This window comes from Phaenicophaeus curvirostris, chromosome 4, assembly GCF_032191515.1.
Source record: "Phaenicophaeus curvirostris isolate KB17595 chromosome 4, BPBGC_Pcur_1.0, whole genome shotgun sequence".
In the NCBI taxonomy this organism is placed as follows: Eukaryota; Metazoa; Chordata; class Aves; order Cuculiformes; family Cuculidae; genus Phaenicophaeus; species Phaenicophaeus curvirostris.
The window spans coordinates 30,869,809-30,885,574 of NC_091395.1; positions in this window are offsets into that span (position 1 = coordinate 30,869,809).

Sequence of the window (15,766 nt, forward strand, 5' to 3'; positions counted from 1 at the left end):
ATATTTTTAAAAGCTGGATAAAGGAACAGATGGCTTCAATGTGAGATGATCTGGCTAATGAAATGAGGATTAACACAGTTGCTTAGATACTGTATTAGCTCGTGCATCAGGGTAGGAAGCAGCCTCCAGCATCAGGGTACGGATTGTTGCTGAGCGATCCCTGGCTCCAGTCCCCTGCTGCTCCCATTTCTGGGTGGGTGGTGTTTCTTGCCAGGCCTCACTTCGACTTTGGTGCAGAAAGGAACAGGACAGGAAAACCAGGTGGTAAATCTATTTTCAGAAGATGTATATCTCAGGAATGAAAGCAAACTCAAATCAATTCCTTCTTCTGTCTTGCTCATCTCTGTGTAACTTTTTCCCTCAAAAAAAAAAGAAAAAAACTGTAGCCAGTCTTCAGTGCTACTATCACCCTAGGGAAGACTGCAATTAGAGGGGAACAGGGTTGCTTGCTTTCTTCCTGACCTATGAGCAATGTCTGCAAGGGCAGGACTCTAAGGTAGTCCTCTCTTTGACATGAAAAATAAAATACATCTGAGGCCCAATCCATATTTTATATGAGGACAGAAGGGCTCAGCCTTTCCACTTTTCTGTCACTGGAAGAAAGTGTATACAGAGATGGCGCACAGTTCAGTTCCCCTGAAGAGCACTGACGGGGTGAAATCTGGACAGGGAATGTGTGCATGCTGTAAGGCATCAGGGAGGGGAAATATTAATTAACAAGACAGCAAAGCAAAGCCATAATTCTGAACATTTGCTTGCATTAGAGTAGATCCTGTTTCTGGGCCAGGTGAATTACCAGGCAAATCTCCAGCAGATCTCAATAGCCCAGCAGGGAAATCCAGTGAGGCAGGGGCAAGTCATGTGCTCCTCACAGCATCCCAGGAGCATGGTCATGTCTCTACAGCAGCGTCATCGCAATTGTGCCTCTGAAGACATAGGCTGAGCAGGAAGGGACATCTGTGAGATCCTCTGGCACACCCACCCCTGGGAATGCCAGGCAAAGCCCCAAATGAGGTGGGGGAATGTACCTGTGGTTACTCATCTTTGCCAAAGTCGTGTTAGTGGAGGCATAGGAGTAAAGACTCTTTCCACAGGTCAAGGTGAGCTTGCAGCAGGCTTTGGGATGTGCAACATTACTGTAAGGGTGGTGGATGATCTGTTATTATGGGATTCAGTTCAAAAGCAACATACACTCCATACCTCCTTACCTATCTTTGCACCCATGTACCCCTTTTGGGGTGGAATACTGCAGGACAATGTTCACAGGAGAGGGGCTACTCCTGCAGGACTGGTATGTTGTGAAGAAAGGATTGTAGGTAATATCCTTGTGAGCCTACACAAAACCACTCCTTGACTACTGGTACCTTCTTACACCTCTGTTATGCCTGAACTGGGTGGGTTCCAGCGCATGCTTGCAGTCCCCAGTCTATCCTTTTTCTTCAATCTGTAAGAGGTCTTCGGTTGGCCTGCCAGCATTGTGTATTTTCCAGCACACAAAGGGCCACCATTTGCTCCAAAAAGAGCTGTGAACAAAATGTCCCAGATGCTCAGAGTTTACTAAAAATGAAATGGCTTTAAAATCCCATATGCTACGTTGTTTTCCCTACAGCTTTGGCTGACAGCAATTTACTTTCTGGCCAGAATCACTGGGGCTGAGTGCTGTCTCTTCTTGCCTTATTTCACAGGAGGTTTTCTTCAGCCTAGGCTGCTGAAACCCAAAGACCTCCCCTCTGCTACTTTTAAAGTCAGCTTGCTTGACTTCTGCTGTTGCAGGAAACCTTACAGTCAGCTTTTGGGGCTTGTTTTGGTGATGTGGGGGGAAACAGCACCTCCTTGCCCAAGGAAAGCTGTGCCAGGCAGTCACTTGTCACGGCCTGCAACTCCTGAAGCACAGGCTGTGGCAGTGCCTTTGGGCGGTGCCAGGCACACACAAAGAGAAAACCTGGCCAACATCTCCAGATTTTGTGAGGCTGCAAAAAGCAAATGCTGGGAGGAGCTGGGAGGAGCCCAGGATTACACAACATTTGAAATACCAGAGCAATAATGTTATTTCAGCTCTAAAAATAGTGCAATCAGCCTTTAAAATACCAAGATGTGTTTACAGCAGTTGCCTTTCTATGAGAACAGCTGTCCTCTTCCTTGGCAGTGCTGCCACCACAGAGATGTGGACACTATGGTAAGGTTCAGGGGACCTCCTGGTGCTGCACTTGCTCTGAGGACCTGTACTTTGAGGGGTTCATAATCTCCACCCATCAAAGAGACAAAATCTCTGCACTGTGTACCATGAGGGTCAAAGTTGTAGGGCAAAGGAGCTTTGCTTGGCTGCTAGATGGTGTATAAAATACTAATGAACTGCTGATGTTAAACTGATGCTGACGATAAACTGATGATCGGCTCAATTCTAGGAGCTGACATGGATTTAGGCAGATGACTGTATTGTGTTGGCTTATAAATAATAGCATCAGGGAAAAACTGAATGAGTATGATTCTGTTAATCTGACTTCAGAGTGCCACTTTATTTGTGTTTTAGGAGAAGAAACAAGACAGTTAATAAATAACACCAGTCATGCTGCATCCTAGCAGAGATGAAGGGAGGGGGAGGAGCAAAAAGTAGTACCATTTACATTGACTTAATCCCACGATGGTCAGACAGTGAAGGGACACTTCCACCCCAGGAATTGTTCCCAAATGGTTATTGCCAAGCTGTTCTGCTGGGAATGCTTTACACACTGGAGACTGGAAAGCCCACCATCCAACAGAAAAGGTAAAAGGGGATGGGAAGAGGACAGACTAGCCCAGGCTGTATCTGGGTGGCTGCTTCTTTGGGGTCTTCCAAAATATAGCAAATGGGCATCACTTCCCAGCAGGGCCACAAAGTCTCTGCTGCCAGTTTTGGGTAGTGAGCCCTTTTCAGAGCCTCTGGGGGCTTTGGAGCAGAAGGCGCACCGACTGCAGCACGCTGGACAGGTGCTGCCTGGACTGGGGCGGGTGTGCAGGGAAGAGGACAGAGGAGGAAGAGATTTACAGCCCGTCTCTTGGCTACGCCGGGTCCAGCGTGCAGCCACAGGGCCCACGCACGGTGCTCGGCCTGAGCACAGTGCACGCTTTCGGCGGCTACGCGGCCGCCCGAAGGCAGCTGGGAGCTCCCGGGAGGGGCGGTGGCTCCCGCCCCGTCCCTGCCGGCCGGTCAGGGCGGATCCACCCGCCCACCCAGCGCCAGCGCCGCGCGGCAGCAGCCGCGGCTCCGCCCGCCGGGGGCGGGACAAGGGCGACGCCGTGCACCTCACGGCCCCGCGCGGCCCCGCTCGCCGCTGCCGCAGGTAGGGTCCGTCTCCGCGGCGGCTGGAGCGCCCGTTGGGCGCGCGAGGCCCGCGGCGTTCGGGGACCCGCGATCCCAGCGCCGGCTGTCCCGGAGCGTGCCGGTCGCGGCAGGTGGGCGCCGGGCGGGCGCCGGGCGGATAGGGGAGCTGGAGGCGCCTGAGCCGGGGCCTGAAGGGCCCAGCTAGGAAAAGATCTTCTAGGTCGTGACTTCGCCATCCTCCTTGCCCGTGAGCTCCTCCGTGGCGTCCTTTCGGGGCTGAGGGAAGCGATGATGATAGAGCGCGGCTGGGTCACCTGCCAGCCGTCCCCCAGGCCTCTTTGCACTGCGGAAAAGTCACCTGGCTTGAGGCTGTGGAGTGGGACAGGTTCTGCCTTCTCCAGGTGTTATCGGGATGCCTGATGTGCAGGCTGTGTCCCGTTAAATTCCCAGGAGGAGGTTTCGAGAAGGGCCCGTTGGCTCTGATGTGGTCCCTCAGGGAAAGTGCAGTGCAAAGTGCAGTGATAAAGGGAGCTTGTGCTTCCAAACAGTGGATAAAAGAGGTGAAAGATAGGTGAACAGATGGGAAAAGCCCTGCTTACACAATATGGAAAGCTGAGTATTTTGATGGTATGTTTTGTGTTTGTTGGGGAAATAAAACAGTGGCAGGGTAGCAAAGAGAGGGAAACATGGAACTGTTTTGGTGTTCCAGGGCATGCATGCTCTCATCCATAAACTACAGAAGCAGGCAATATAACCAGGATTAACTGTCCTGCAGTCTCCTCTTCTGGGCTTGGGCTCTTTCCTTACCTTCGAAGCTATAATATCTTTCTTTGCCAGGTTTCACCTCCTTGTTGTGTATTCTTTGCCACTCACAACACTTACGTTGTTTTCCCAATAATGGAACAAACTATTCAGGAAGGCTTCCTACTGCTTTCCATTGTAACATATGTCTTGGCTTTGTTTGCTCGTGCACATTGAAATTATTCGAAGAAATTTGTGGTTTTGAAACTGAGGAGCAGATAAAATACCTTTATAGACCTCTATCAATCTATAATAGACAATCAAGATCACCGTGCCTTGTGGGAGGATGCAGGAATGAAATGACGAGATGGACTCCAGATAGATGTAAAAGCAGAGACCTTTATTTTTGGAACTTACAGGTTTATATATCTTTGCTCATCTGTCCACGCACTTCCCATAGCATCCTGATTGATCCAGGCCTATTGTCCATGCACTCGCAATCACCAGCAGCAACATTTGGTTGGTTGTCCTCCAAAACCCCACACGCTGCCCCTAAGTGCTGTCTCCACCCTGATTTGCATCTCTGATGTTCACCTCTTTGTTCAGCTTCCCGCTCTTACAACCCAAGGTCAGTTCAAGGACCCCAAGTCAAAAGTATCAAACAGGTCTACCTTGCTATTCCTACATATCCCCCTTTTTTAACTTCAATCAAAGCTCTCTTGACAGTTGTTTTTAACATTTTCCAACAACATTGCATAATACATGGTATAACTAACAACAATACAAACATTAATAACATGAATCCTGTTTTAATAACTTGCTGTAGCCATCTGGTAATGCCTATGAGGCACGTTCTAAAGGGGTCACTAGGTGTCACCATAGAAAGGCAAAAATCTGTTTGGCTGGTCTGTTTTGCCCATGTTACCCACATATCAAGAAGAAGAGAAATGTTTATGGGCTCTGGAAGAGGGGACAGGCCTCTTGGGTGGACTACAGGAGGGAAGTGAGATTGTGTAGAGAAAAAATCAGAAGGGCTAAGGCTCAGCTAGAAATCAGATTGGCCAAGTCTGTGAAAGATAACAAAAAATCTTTCTATAAATATATAAATAATAAAAGGAGGACTAGGGAGACCATTAAGTCCCTGTTGGACGCAGAAGGAACAACAGTGACAGGGGATGAGGAAAAGGTTGAGGTACTTAATGCCTTCTTTGCCTCAGTCTTTAGTTGTAAGGAGGGTCGTTCCGTCTGTGTACAAACCCAGGAGCTAGAGGAGCATAATGAGGCTCCCGTGATCCAAGAGGAGGTGGTCAGAGCCTTGCTAGCCCGACTAGACACTCACAAGTCTATGGGGTTGGATGGGATTCATCCAAGGGTATTGAAGGAGCTGGTGGATGTGCTGGCCAAACCCCTTTCCATCATCTTCCAGCAGTCCTGGCTGACTGGGGAAGTTCCACTGGACTGAAGGCTGGCTGATGTTGTGCCCATCTACAAGAAGGGTCGCAGGGAGGATCCCGGGAACTCCAGGCCTGTCAGTCTGACCTCAGTGCTGGGGAAAGTCATGGAACAGGTGATCTTGAGTGCTATCATGAAGCACATGCAAGAGAACCGGGTGATCAGGCCCAGTCAACATGGGTTCACAAAAGGCAGGTCTTGCCAGACTAACCTGATCTCCTTCTATGACAAAGTGACTCGGCTGCTGGGTGAGGGAAAGGCTGTGGATGTATCTTCCTGGACTTCAGTAAAGCCTTTGACAGAGTTTCTCACAGCATTCTGCTTGAGAAACTGTCAGCCTCTGGCCTGGACAGGTGCACACTCTCCTGGGTGGAAAACTGGTTGGATGGCCGGGCCCAGAGAGTGATGCTAAATGCTGTGAAATCCAGCTGAAGGCCAGTGACAAGTGGGGTTCCCCAGGGCTCAGTGCTGGGTCCAGCCCTGTTCAATGTCTTTATCAATGACCTGGATGAAGGCATTAAGTGCACCCTTAGCAAGTTTGCAGATGACACTAAGCTGGGTGGAAGCGTGGATCTGCTGGAAGGTAGGGAGGCTCTGCAAAGGGATCTGAACAGGTTGGACTGCTGGGCAGAGTCCAGTGGCATGAGGTTTAACAAGGCCTAATGCTGGGTCCTGCACTTGGGGCACAACAACCCTATGCAGTGCTACAGACTAGGAGAAGTCTGGCTAGAAAGCTGCCTGGAGGAGAGGGTCCTGGGGGTGTTGGTTGACAGCCGACTGAATATGAGCCAGCAGTGTGCCCAGGTGGCCAAGAAGGCCAATGGCATCTTGGCTTGAATCAGAAACGGCGTGACCAGCAGGTCCAGGGAGGTTATCCTCCCTCTGTACTCTGCACTGGTGAGACCGCTCCTTGAACACTGTGTTCAGTTCTGGGCCCCTCACCACAAGAAGGATGTTGAGGCTCTGGGGCAAGTCCAGAGAAGAGCAACAAATCTAGTGAACTGCCTGGAGAACAAGTCTTACATGGAGCTGCTGAGAGAGCTGGGGTTGTTTAGCCTGGAGAAGAGGAGGCTGAGGGGAGACCTCATTGCTCTCTATAACTCCCTGAAAGGAGGTCGTAGAGAGGAGGGTGCTGGCCTCTTCTCCCAAGTGTCAGGGAACAGGGCAAGAGGGAATGGCCTCAAGCTCGGCCAGGGGAGATTTAGGCTTGACATTAGGAAAAAATTCTTCACGGAAAGGGTCATTGGGCACTGGAACAGGCTGCCCAGGGAGGTGGTTGATTCACCTTCCCTGGAGGTGTTTAAGGCACGGGTGGATGAGGTGCTAAGGTTTAGTGTTTGATAGGAATGGTTGGACTCGATGATCCGGTGGGTCTCTTCCAACCTGGTTATTCTGTGATTCTATGATTCTATATTTTGTCGTGGATCAATTCAAGTTATTATCTCATCCCCAACATTAAACAACAGTATGATTCCCCATATTACGAGTTGGAATGATTGTCTTCCTCTTGATGTCTTGATGCCTTGTCTCATGGGAGGTATGGGTGGACCGCTTGTGCTGGTATCCATCGTGGTCCAGTATCTGTTAGAACACAAGCGTACCCATGTCCCCATACTAACAATTCAAATGGTCCTTTCCAAATATGATCTATCAAATCTCGTATCTATACTGGTGGTTGTTGATTACTTTCCAGAGACATGTATACAGGTTTTCCAAAATGTACTTCAACTCTCGGTTTATCATACGGTCCTAAATTTAAATGATTAATAACATATAAGGCCTTATATAGTTGTTAGTGAGGAGTATAACCTTGGTTCCCTCTCTTTAGTTTGTTAAGGTACATCTTGAGAGTTTGGTGGGAACGTTCTGTTATTGCTTGACCTATAGGGTTGTGCGGAATGCCTGTGATATGATTAATGTCCTACATATTAAAAAATGATTGTATTGATTTGCTGACATAGGCTGGGCCATTGTCTGTTTTGATGGTTTGGGAAATTCCCATGGCTGAAAAGACAGCACGAAAATGGGCTTGTACATGGCGACCTTTTTTGCCTGCATGCGCCATTGCCCACATCACAGCTGAGTTATGTGTCAATGGAGACGTGAACACATTTCAGTCTCCCAAACATTGTTACATGTGTCACATCCGTTTGCCATAGTTCTCGTGCTTGAATACCTCGAGGGTTTGTTGCAGAATGAGAGTGAGATTGAAAGGGTTGACAGTCTGCACAGGACTGGACAATTTGTTTTGCTGCTTCATGAGTTAAATTAAATTGTTTGCGTAAAGTCTTAGCTGACTGGTGGAAAAAATCATGAGAGAGTTTTGCTTGCTCAATTGAATTGGGCAGCGGTGTAGTTGTGGTTATTCCAATTACATTTGCTAATTTATCTGCTCTCATGTTTCCTTCTGCAACAAATCCTGGCAGTGAGGTATGACTGCGAGTATGTAAAATACAATAAACGTTTCCTACAGCTCAAGAAAAGCCACAAACGTTTTAACAACAAAAACAATGATTCAGATAACACGTTCCAGATACGCTCTTTCCATTCGTCAAACTAAACCAACAACATAAATAGAATCTGATACCACATTGAGTGGTATCTGTTGCCACATTTCAAAACCTAAAATGACGGCTGCTAATTCTGTCAGTTGTGGTGATCCTTCAGTAGTAGTCATTTTTTCATGCCAGGCGTTATCACTATACCAAGTAACCACTGCCCAGCCTGTTTTCCCTGAGCCATCTGTAAAGGCAGTTAAGCCTTGGACTGGCTGGTCTTGGCTCAACGGTTTTTCAAGAATCTCTATTTGTTGACAAAAGGTAAATAATTTATGAGAGGGTAAATGGTTGTTTACTTGTCTGGTAAAATCTTCTAGTGATGCCTGTAATTCAAAGCTGTTTTGAATAATTCCATTGCAAATAATCTGTTCTTATTGGCAAATATATTGTTACTGGGCTTTGTCTACCGCGTTCCATAAATTGAGTTCACCCCTTTTTTATTAAAAGAGCAAACATTTCTATGCAAGTGACTGAAGTTTTGTGTGGATGGTTTTTGTGTGTAAAAAGATCCATTCAATTATTCGAAGAGGGTCCGATTGATGTTGATCCCACCGACCAATAATGGCTATTGGTTGTGAAGGTTGATTACATAAATAGATGTTAAATGGTAAATTAGGGTCGTATCGATAAACTTGTCGCTGGGATATAAGTTGTTCAATTTGTTCAATTGCTTTGTGCGCTTCGACTGTCAGCTCTCGTGGTGCTGTAAGTTCTGTAGATCCTTTTAATAATTCAAATAAAGGGTGCATTAACTCATTTGAAAGTCCTACTGTAGTACGTATCCAGTTGATGTTCCCAACAAGTTGCTGAACATCATTTAGTGTCTTGACGTTTTTGTTCAGCTGAACTTGCTGTGGTTGGACAGAATGGTCAAAAATAATGTTTCCGAGATATTTCCAGGGTGCTATTTGGAATTTTTCTGGTGCAATTTGCAATCCTCGGTTTTGCAAAAAGGCTCTAAGATCATGCATACTGGCCACGAGTGTTTCTGTCTCTTGCCCTGCAATGAGGATGTCATCCATGTAATGGTAACATATTAATTGCGGATATTTTTGCTGAAAAGGTTGCAGAGCCACATATGCTTGACAGATGGTTGGAGAGTTTTTCATTCCTTGTGGCAGTACAGTCCATTGATAACGACGCTGTGGCTGACTTTTATTGATTGTTGGGATAGAAAACACAGATCTTTTACTATCCTTTGGATGTAATGGAATAGTGAAAAAACAGTCCTTTAAATCAATAATAATTATGTCCCATTGTTTTGGTATCATTGTCGGTGATGGAAGACCAGGCTGAAGCGGTCCCATGTCTTCCAAAATATTGTTCATTGCTTGGAGGTCGTGTAAGAGCCTCCACTTGTCTGATTTCTTTTTGATTACAAACACAGGTGTGTTCCAAGGGCTGGTTGAAGGGATAATGTGTCCCTGTTCTTCTTGTTCTGCTATCAACTGTTCTAGGGCGGCTAATTTTTCTGGCCATTGGTCCATCCATACAGGTTGCTCTGTTTTCCACGTTAAGTTTGAACAAAAGAAAATTAGAAGTGCTTTACGGAGTCACTGTCCATTGCTGTATCCAGGGAAGAGCTGGGTGAGGACGGCCTGCAGTGTTTTGTTCACTTGCACGGTGTAGCTCTTGCCGAGCAGCAGCAGCCCCAGGGCGGCGGCGGCTGCAGAGGGTCCAGCGCCGCCCAGCCTGCACCCCGGCCTGCACCACGAGCTGGAGCCGGCTCTGCAGCAGAGGCGCTTGGGAGGTTGAGGTTTTGCAAGTCTGCCGTTTCACAAAACATTCCCCACTTTTGTTGCCATAATAATTTTTGCGTGGGTGTCAGGATCATTGTAGCGAGCTGTTTACAGTCAAAAGGTGCAATTATATTACTTGACAGTACATTCTCCAAAAGGGATTGAGCGTAGGGAGAGGTGAGTCCCCACGTGGTAACAGTTTTCCTCAGCTCCTTTATCACGTCCCAGTTAAAAGGAGCCCACTCATTGGGTGCATTCTGGCATACAATAACTGGGAATGCAGAGGGAAGAGCATGGCCATCTGCTAATGCATCGCGCTTTATCTTCTCCCAGTTACGGGCAGGATTTGTGGGTGTCGACTCTGAGTCATCTAAGGGGTTAAAATTAGGGGGCGCAAGCACAGGCGACGCCAGTGGGTCTGTTCAGTTAGATCAATTAAAGGTTGTTCTGCCCCGGCTAGGTCGTTAATTGGGTCCTTAACTAAACGCCAAGTCGTCATTATAGAGGTAGCATTAGCATCACCAAGAGAAGCCGCCTCCCAGATTAAATTGCCCGCTTCTGTCCATGCTTTTGGTCGGAATACTAGGGCACTATCTGACAAGGCTCCATTGTTGTGAAGCCATTTCAGCAAAATGCATATATTAGTCTCAACATATTTGATTCCTCTCTTTTGAAGGAATTGGGAGCAGTAACTTAACTATTGCCTCTTGCTCTGTTGATGCACCCTGCCCCATGATTATTCAGCTCCTCACCTGTCGTCTTGACGATGATGCCTGGGAATGTGTGAGGAGTCAGTCGGTCCTGCTGATGATCCTGTCCGAGCTGAGATTCCCGCTGGATGCTGATCGCGTTGAAATACCCTATCAAATCGGGGTCACCATTTTGCAGGAATGAAATGACGAGACTGACTCCAGATAGATGTAAAAGCAGAGACCTTTATTTTTGGAACTTACAGGTTTATATACCTTTGCTCATCTGTCCACGCGCTTCCCATAGCATCCTGATTGATCCAGGCCTATTGTCCATGCACTCGCAATCACCAGCAGCAACATTTGGTTGGTTGTCCTCCAAAACCCCACACGCTGCCCCTAAATGCTGTCTCCACCCTGATTTGCATCTCTGATGTTCACCTCTTTGTTCAGCTTCCCGCTCTTACAACCCAAGGTCAGTTCAAGGACCCCAAGTCAAAAGTATCAAACAGGTCTACCTTACTATCACTGATTCCTACAGGAGGAGAAATATGCGTTCTGCTTGTTGCTGGTTCGGGCAGCAGTCGTTAGTTTGAGGTGGTTTAAGGTGAAATATGATCACTTGAATGATGGCCTGTCTGCACAGTACCTCAGATTTTCTGGGCATTGCCACTATATCAGCCTGCATTTGTGAATTATTTGCAGAGCAGTGGTTTCTGAGACTCACAGCATAGCTGAAGCAGGGAGAGCTTCGCTGTCTTTTGTTTTATGAAGGAGAGAAATAACCCTCCTAATTCTCCAGCAACTCTTCCCTTTAGGATTTGGCTGGGGCTTTGGGGTAAGTGCTGTTTTCACCAGCACCCCTGACCAAAGGGTTAGCTAATGTGCCTTTGTGGCAATGGTGAGGGAATGTGGGCCTGGGCTTGAGTTGAGAGCCTCTGCTATGAAATTGCCTTGCATCTCAGGAAAGGTCTGGCTAAAGGGCGCTGGTCTTCAGCATCTCTGCTCTTGGAGAGGCAGTAAGGTGTCTGCCCTGGGATATGACCAGTCCAACACACTTGCAGCTGGGGCCTGATTGCTGCTTGGCTCATGATGCCTCTGAGATTGGGAGGAGCTGAGAGGGATGAATCTTGTGGTGGGCGCTCCCTAACAGAATGAGGTCTTTGGGGCAAACAAACACACAGCACTTGCAAATGCAGCCACAAAATGCAAAACCTCAGCTCAGTGTGAGTCTTGCTCTGAGCCTGAGCTGTTCCTGGTTAGTTGTACCACCTTGTATCCAGCAATTTCTGTCTGAACTCTGTGTGTACCTTCTGCCTTAGCCAGTTCCTGCCTCTGCCTCCTTTGCCTACTGCAGGCTGATGGCCACAATTACCCAAGCCCTGCTCCTCCTCATGAGTGGGACCTCATGGAAGTCAGTGCAGGCTGAAGTAGGTACGTGGGTCAAAGCATAGTGCTATCAAATCCTGAAAAACATCCCTTGGGTTTTAAGATGATAAATTATATTACTTTTCATCCAGGAACTTGGTCTTGAAATAGGACGTGCCTGGCTTTTACAACACCAAATGTGAGAAAGGCAGGCTCAACCTACAAGACATTTGCAGTTAAAGTCTCTGGCAGTAACACCAGTTCCTAAATGTAAGTAGTCATGTGCAATTGAGGGCAAAGGTTGTGTGGCAGCAAGAAGCGGCATACCAAGAGCATTCTTTGAAAGACAGTAGGGTGTGGAGGGTTGATCCTGCCCTCAGGTACCAGTGGTGCTGCAGGAACATCTCTGGGTAGGACATGCTGGAGCGTGTCCAGAGAAAGGTAGTGAAGGTGCTGAAGGGACTTCAGAACAAGCCTTATGAGAGGCCAGTGAGGGAACTGGTTTTGTTTAGCCTGGAGGAAAGGATGCTGAAGACCTTATCACTGTCTACAACTGCCTGAAAGGAGGTTGTGGCAAGGTGAGCGTTGGTCTCTTCTCATAGGTGATAGGTAATGACCTCAAGCTTCACCAGGGAAGGTTCAGATTAGACATCAGGAAAAATTTCTTCACTGAAGGGTTATCAGGCACTGGCAGAGGCTGTCCAGGGAGGTGGTTGAGTATTTAAAAGATGGATAGATGAGGTGCTCAGGGATATGGTTTAGTAGTGGTCAGGTATGGTTGGACTCAATGATCTCGAAGGTCTTTTCTAACCAAGCAATTCTATGACTCTGTGCTGTTGTTAGAATGGCCTTCTTATCAAGACAGTCAGCAAAGGCTGAATATATATAGATTTACAGAACTGGTAACAATTTTTGTGCAACCCAAGGGACAGCTTCTTAGAGAAGCTTGGGAAGATGGTATGAACAAGCAGATGCTAATACAGCCTTTTCTGGTCCTGGTTTTTGGTGACTAGAAGGTTTCATTCCTTTGGCATGCTTCACTTGTCTCTGTTAGGCTTGTGTTGGCCAGAGCATTTCATTAGTATGCTAAATGCATTTACAGTGTGTGAAATGAGAGAGCACAGATGTTTCTGTGGGTGAAAGCATTGCCTCTCAACATAGTTGCAGGATTACTGAAGCATCTCCTACTTTCCCTCACATGCAACCCAGAAATGTCTTTACATTTTTGCACTCCTCTTGTATAAGTAAATGAAAATGGCATTTCTGCATATGCTTGAGAGATGGTAGGTGGGTAACTGGAGCAAGCAGGGCATCATACCTTGGTAATGGAGGGAATCACTTCTTTTCCTCCACTATTTTGTTATGCATTTACAAATCTCCGGCATGCCTTATCACTCTCACACACTCAGGCTGGCAACCTTGAGATAAACCTGAAAATGCTCTGCTCTGTTAAGCTGGCATTTATGGCTTGTGGGTGGAAGGTTATGTAAAGTGCTGATTTGCATCCGCTCAGTTACAGTGAGGAGGTATCCAGTGATTGTGGGTACTTCTGCTTTTAAGAGCAAGAGGGCTATGGTGGGCTTCCCCACAAGACAAATTATGTTTGCTCCCCTTTTGTTATTGCTTACTGGCAGCAATTCCTTGTGAGTTGCTGTATGTTTTGAACAGCATCTCTTTCTCCCAGTCCTTCTGGCTCTGTAGCTCTGTACTCTGAAATGACTCAATGGCCTAGGGCTGTGAAAGGCAGGAGTGTTGCTCTAGCCTACTATGCAGCTTGTGTGTGGTCCTTGAAACGCATCCGCATGCTCTAGTCTTAAGAGGGATGTACAACTCTGCTAACATGCTAATTTTGTCCTTCCTTAGGTTCATGTTCTCTCACAAAAGCAGCTTCAGGAAGAGCCTGTAACTTTGCTTGGCAGATTAAATAAGATGCCCACATTATATGAACTTTGAGCAAGCAACAGTGTGTTTGGTGAGCTGCCTGGTGTAATTGAAATGTGTACATTACATTAGAGGAATGGGAGCTTAATTGATTGAGGGGGTGTAGTGGGGTAATGGTAACAAAAGCAGAGCAAACAGCTGACTGAGCAGATTTAGACACAAAATTGGGAATGGAGATAAGGCATTAAGCCTGCATTGAGAGAAATTCTCAAGGCACACCCTGTGGCACAGCTAAGTGAAACCCTTTGCAGTTGTTTATGATAGCTGGCAGCTATTCTTTTTTTCAATGCTAGTGTAAGACCGTGAGTCAAGAGAGATTGGTAAAGCAGAGTGTATGCTTTTGAGAAGGTGGGCTGACTCTGGCTGGAGTCAGCTGCAAAGCTTAAAACACATTTTTTTTCAGCCCTGTGAATCTGTTGCATCATGAGCTTTCTTGCTTTCAAAAAAGCTTTTCAAAGCTTTCAGCTTTCTTCTCACTGAAGGCCTTCCAGAAGAAGCCTTAAAAGGTGAATACAAATGGGTATGTGGAATTACCAAGTCTGTCCTGGACGCAGTGTGTTTATTTAGGAAAACACAGGCTGGCAGAGATGGCTGTTGTCACCAGCTGGTGTTGATTGCTTAGATTTGTCATTGCTAGTCACAGCAGCAATGCAGAACAGAGCTGTGGTCTGATGAGAGGTGTGTTGGTGTATTTTCTCTAGGTGTTTCTTTTTAACTGAATGAAAAGAACTGAGCTATGGACCCAGCTTCCCATCAAGAACCTGTGCTCTGGCTAGTCATTCATTTAATGTGCAGTGATTTCAGATGTCATTTTCTGTTAGTGGTCGATATAAGGGGACTCTGTATGGAACAGTGAATATTAAAGACAGGGCTCTTTTCCAAGAAAATGAATCTTTAATCATGTGGCACTGACTTTGATGAGATTGGGCACTGGTCTTGCCCCACTCCATTGCAGAGCTCAACACAGAGTAATGGTTATCTGAACAACAGTTTTGCATTTTCCCCACCTCATCCTGGCATGGAGTCCCTGTTCCTGTGAGGGACTGGGGAGAAAAACCCCATGCCACCTCCCTCTTGGCACAACAGACAGTGCTGAAATAGCTTGCTATAATAGCTGCTATTTCTTGACTACGAGGAATGCTGGAAGGCAGAGGAGCTGTGGCAACTCAATATTGAAGACAAGTTTATGGTTAGTATTTGCTTTAATTGTATAAATTAATCCAAGTTGCTTACCTTGGCTTAGACCAGCCTTAGATCACAAGACAAGAGTCAAGCACTGTTAGCAGTAATTACCTTGCAGAGGAAACACAGGCTGTAACAGGAGATGGCCTTACTTGTCTGCTCCCCTTCAGCCAAGAAAGGAGTAGGGAACTCTGCTACAGCAATGGCTTGCTGGCACGTTGGCACTGTGCTGCCAGGGTCTGGCAGGGATGTGGCCCTGCAGCAGGTGAGGCAGCTGCCACCTGAAAGTGGTCCTTGACATTGCTAGTATAGGTGTGCTGGTACCAGAGAAACGGGCAGCATCAGATAAGTGGTGCTGCTGCTGTGGAGTAAAAGGCAAGGGCAGCACTTCACAGAATAATTGCAACTGCTACAGCGAGGGGCTGTCTGGGGAACAGAGCTGTGAAACGCTTTGTGTCTCCTTTTCAGGAGAGGAATACAGATGAGAGGGGTGGGGAAATCTATTCCACCCTCATTGATAATTTCTCCTGGCCTGTTACACCATGCTAAAGATCTGTATATGTGCTGGAGCTGACCGCCTTTTAAATTTACTTTCTTAATACATTGCATTGTTTCATGTTCCTTGTCCGCAATTCTCTCCTCTCCTAGATCAGGGACCTTATGTGACTGCTTTTCAGTCTTTTAAGGTTTGCAATTCATATTCACTCTGTATGGACAGCATCAAATCATAGCCTCATAGTTTCATGCAAGCATGGTGTGGCTTGGGGTACTGTAAGGGGGTTGGTTTGTACCCCT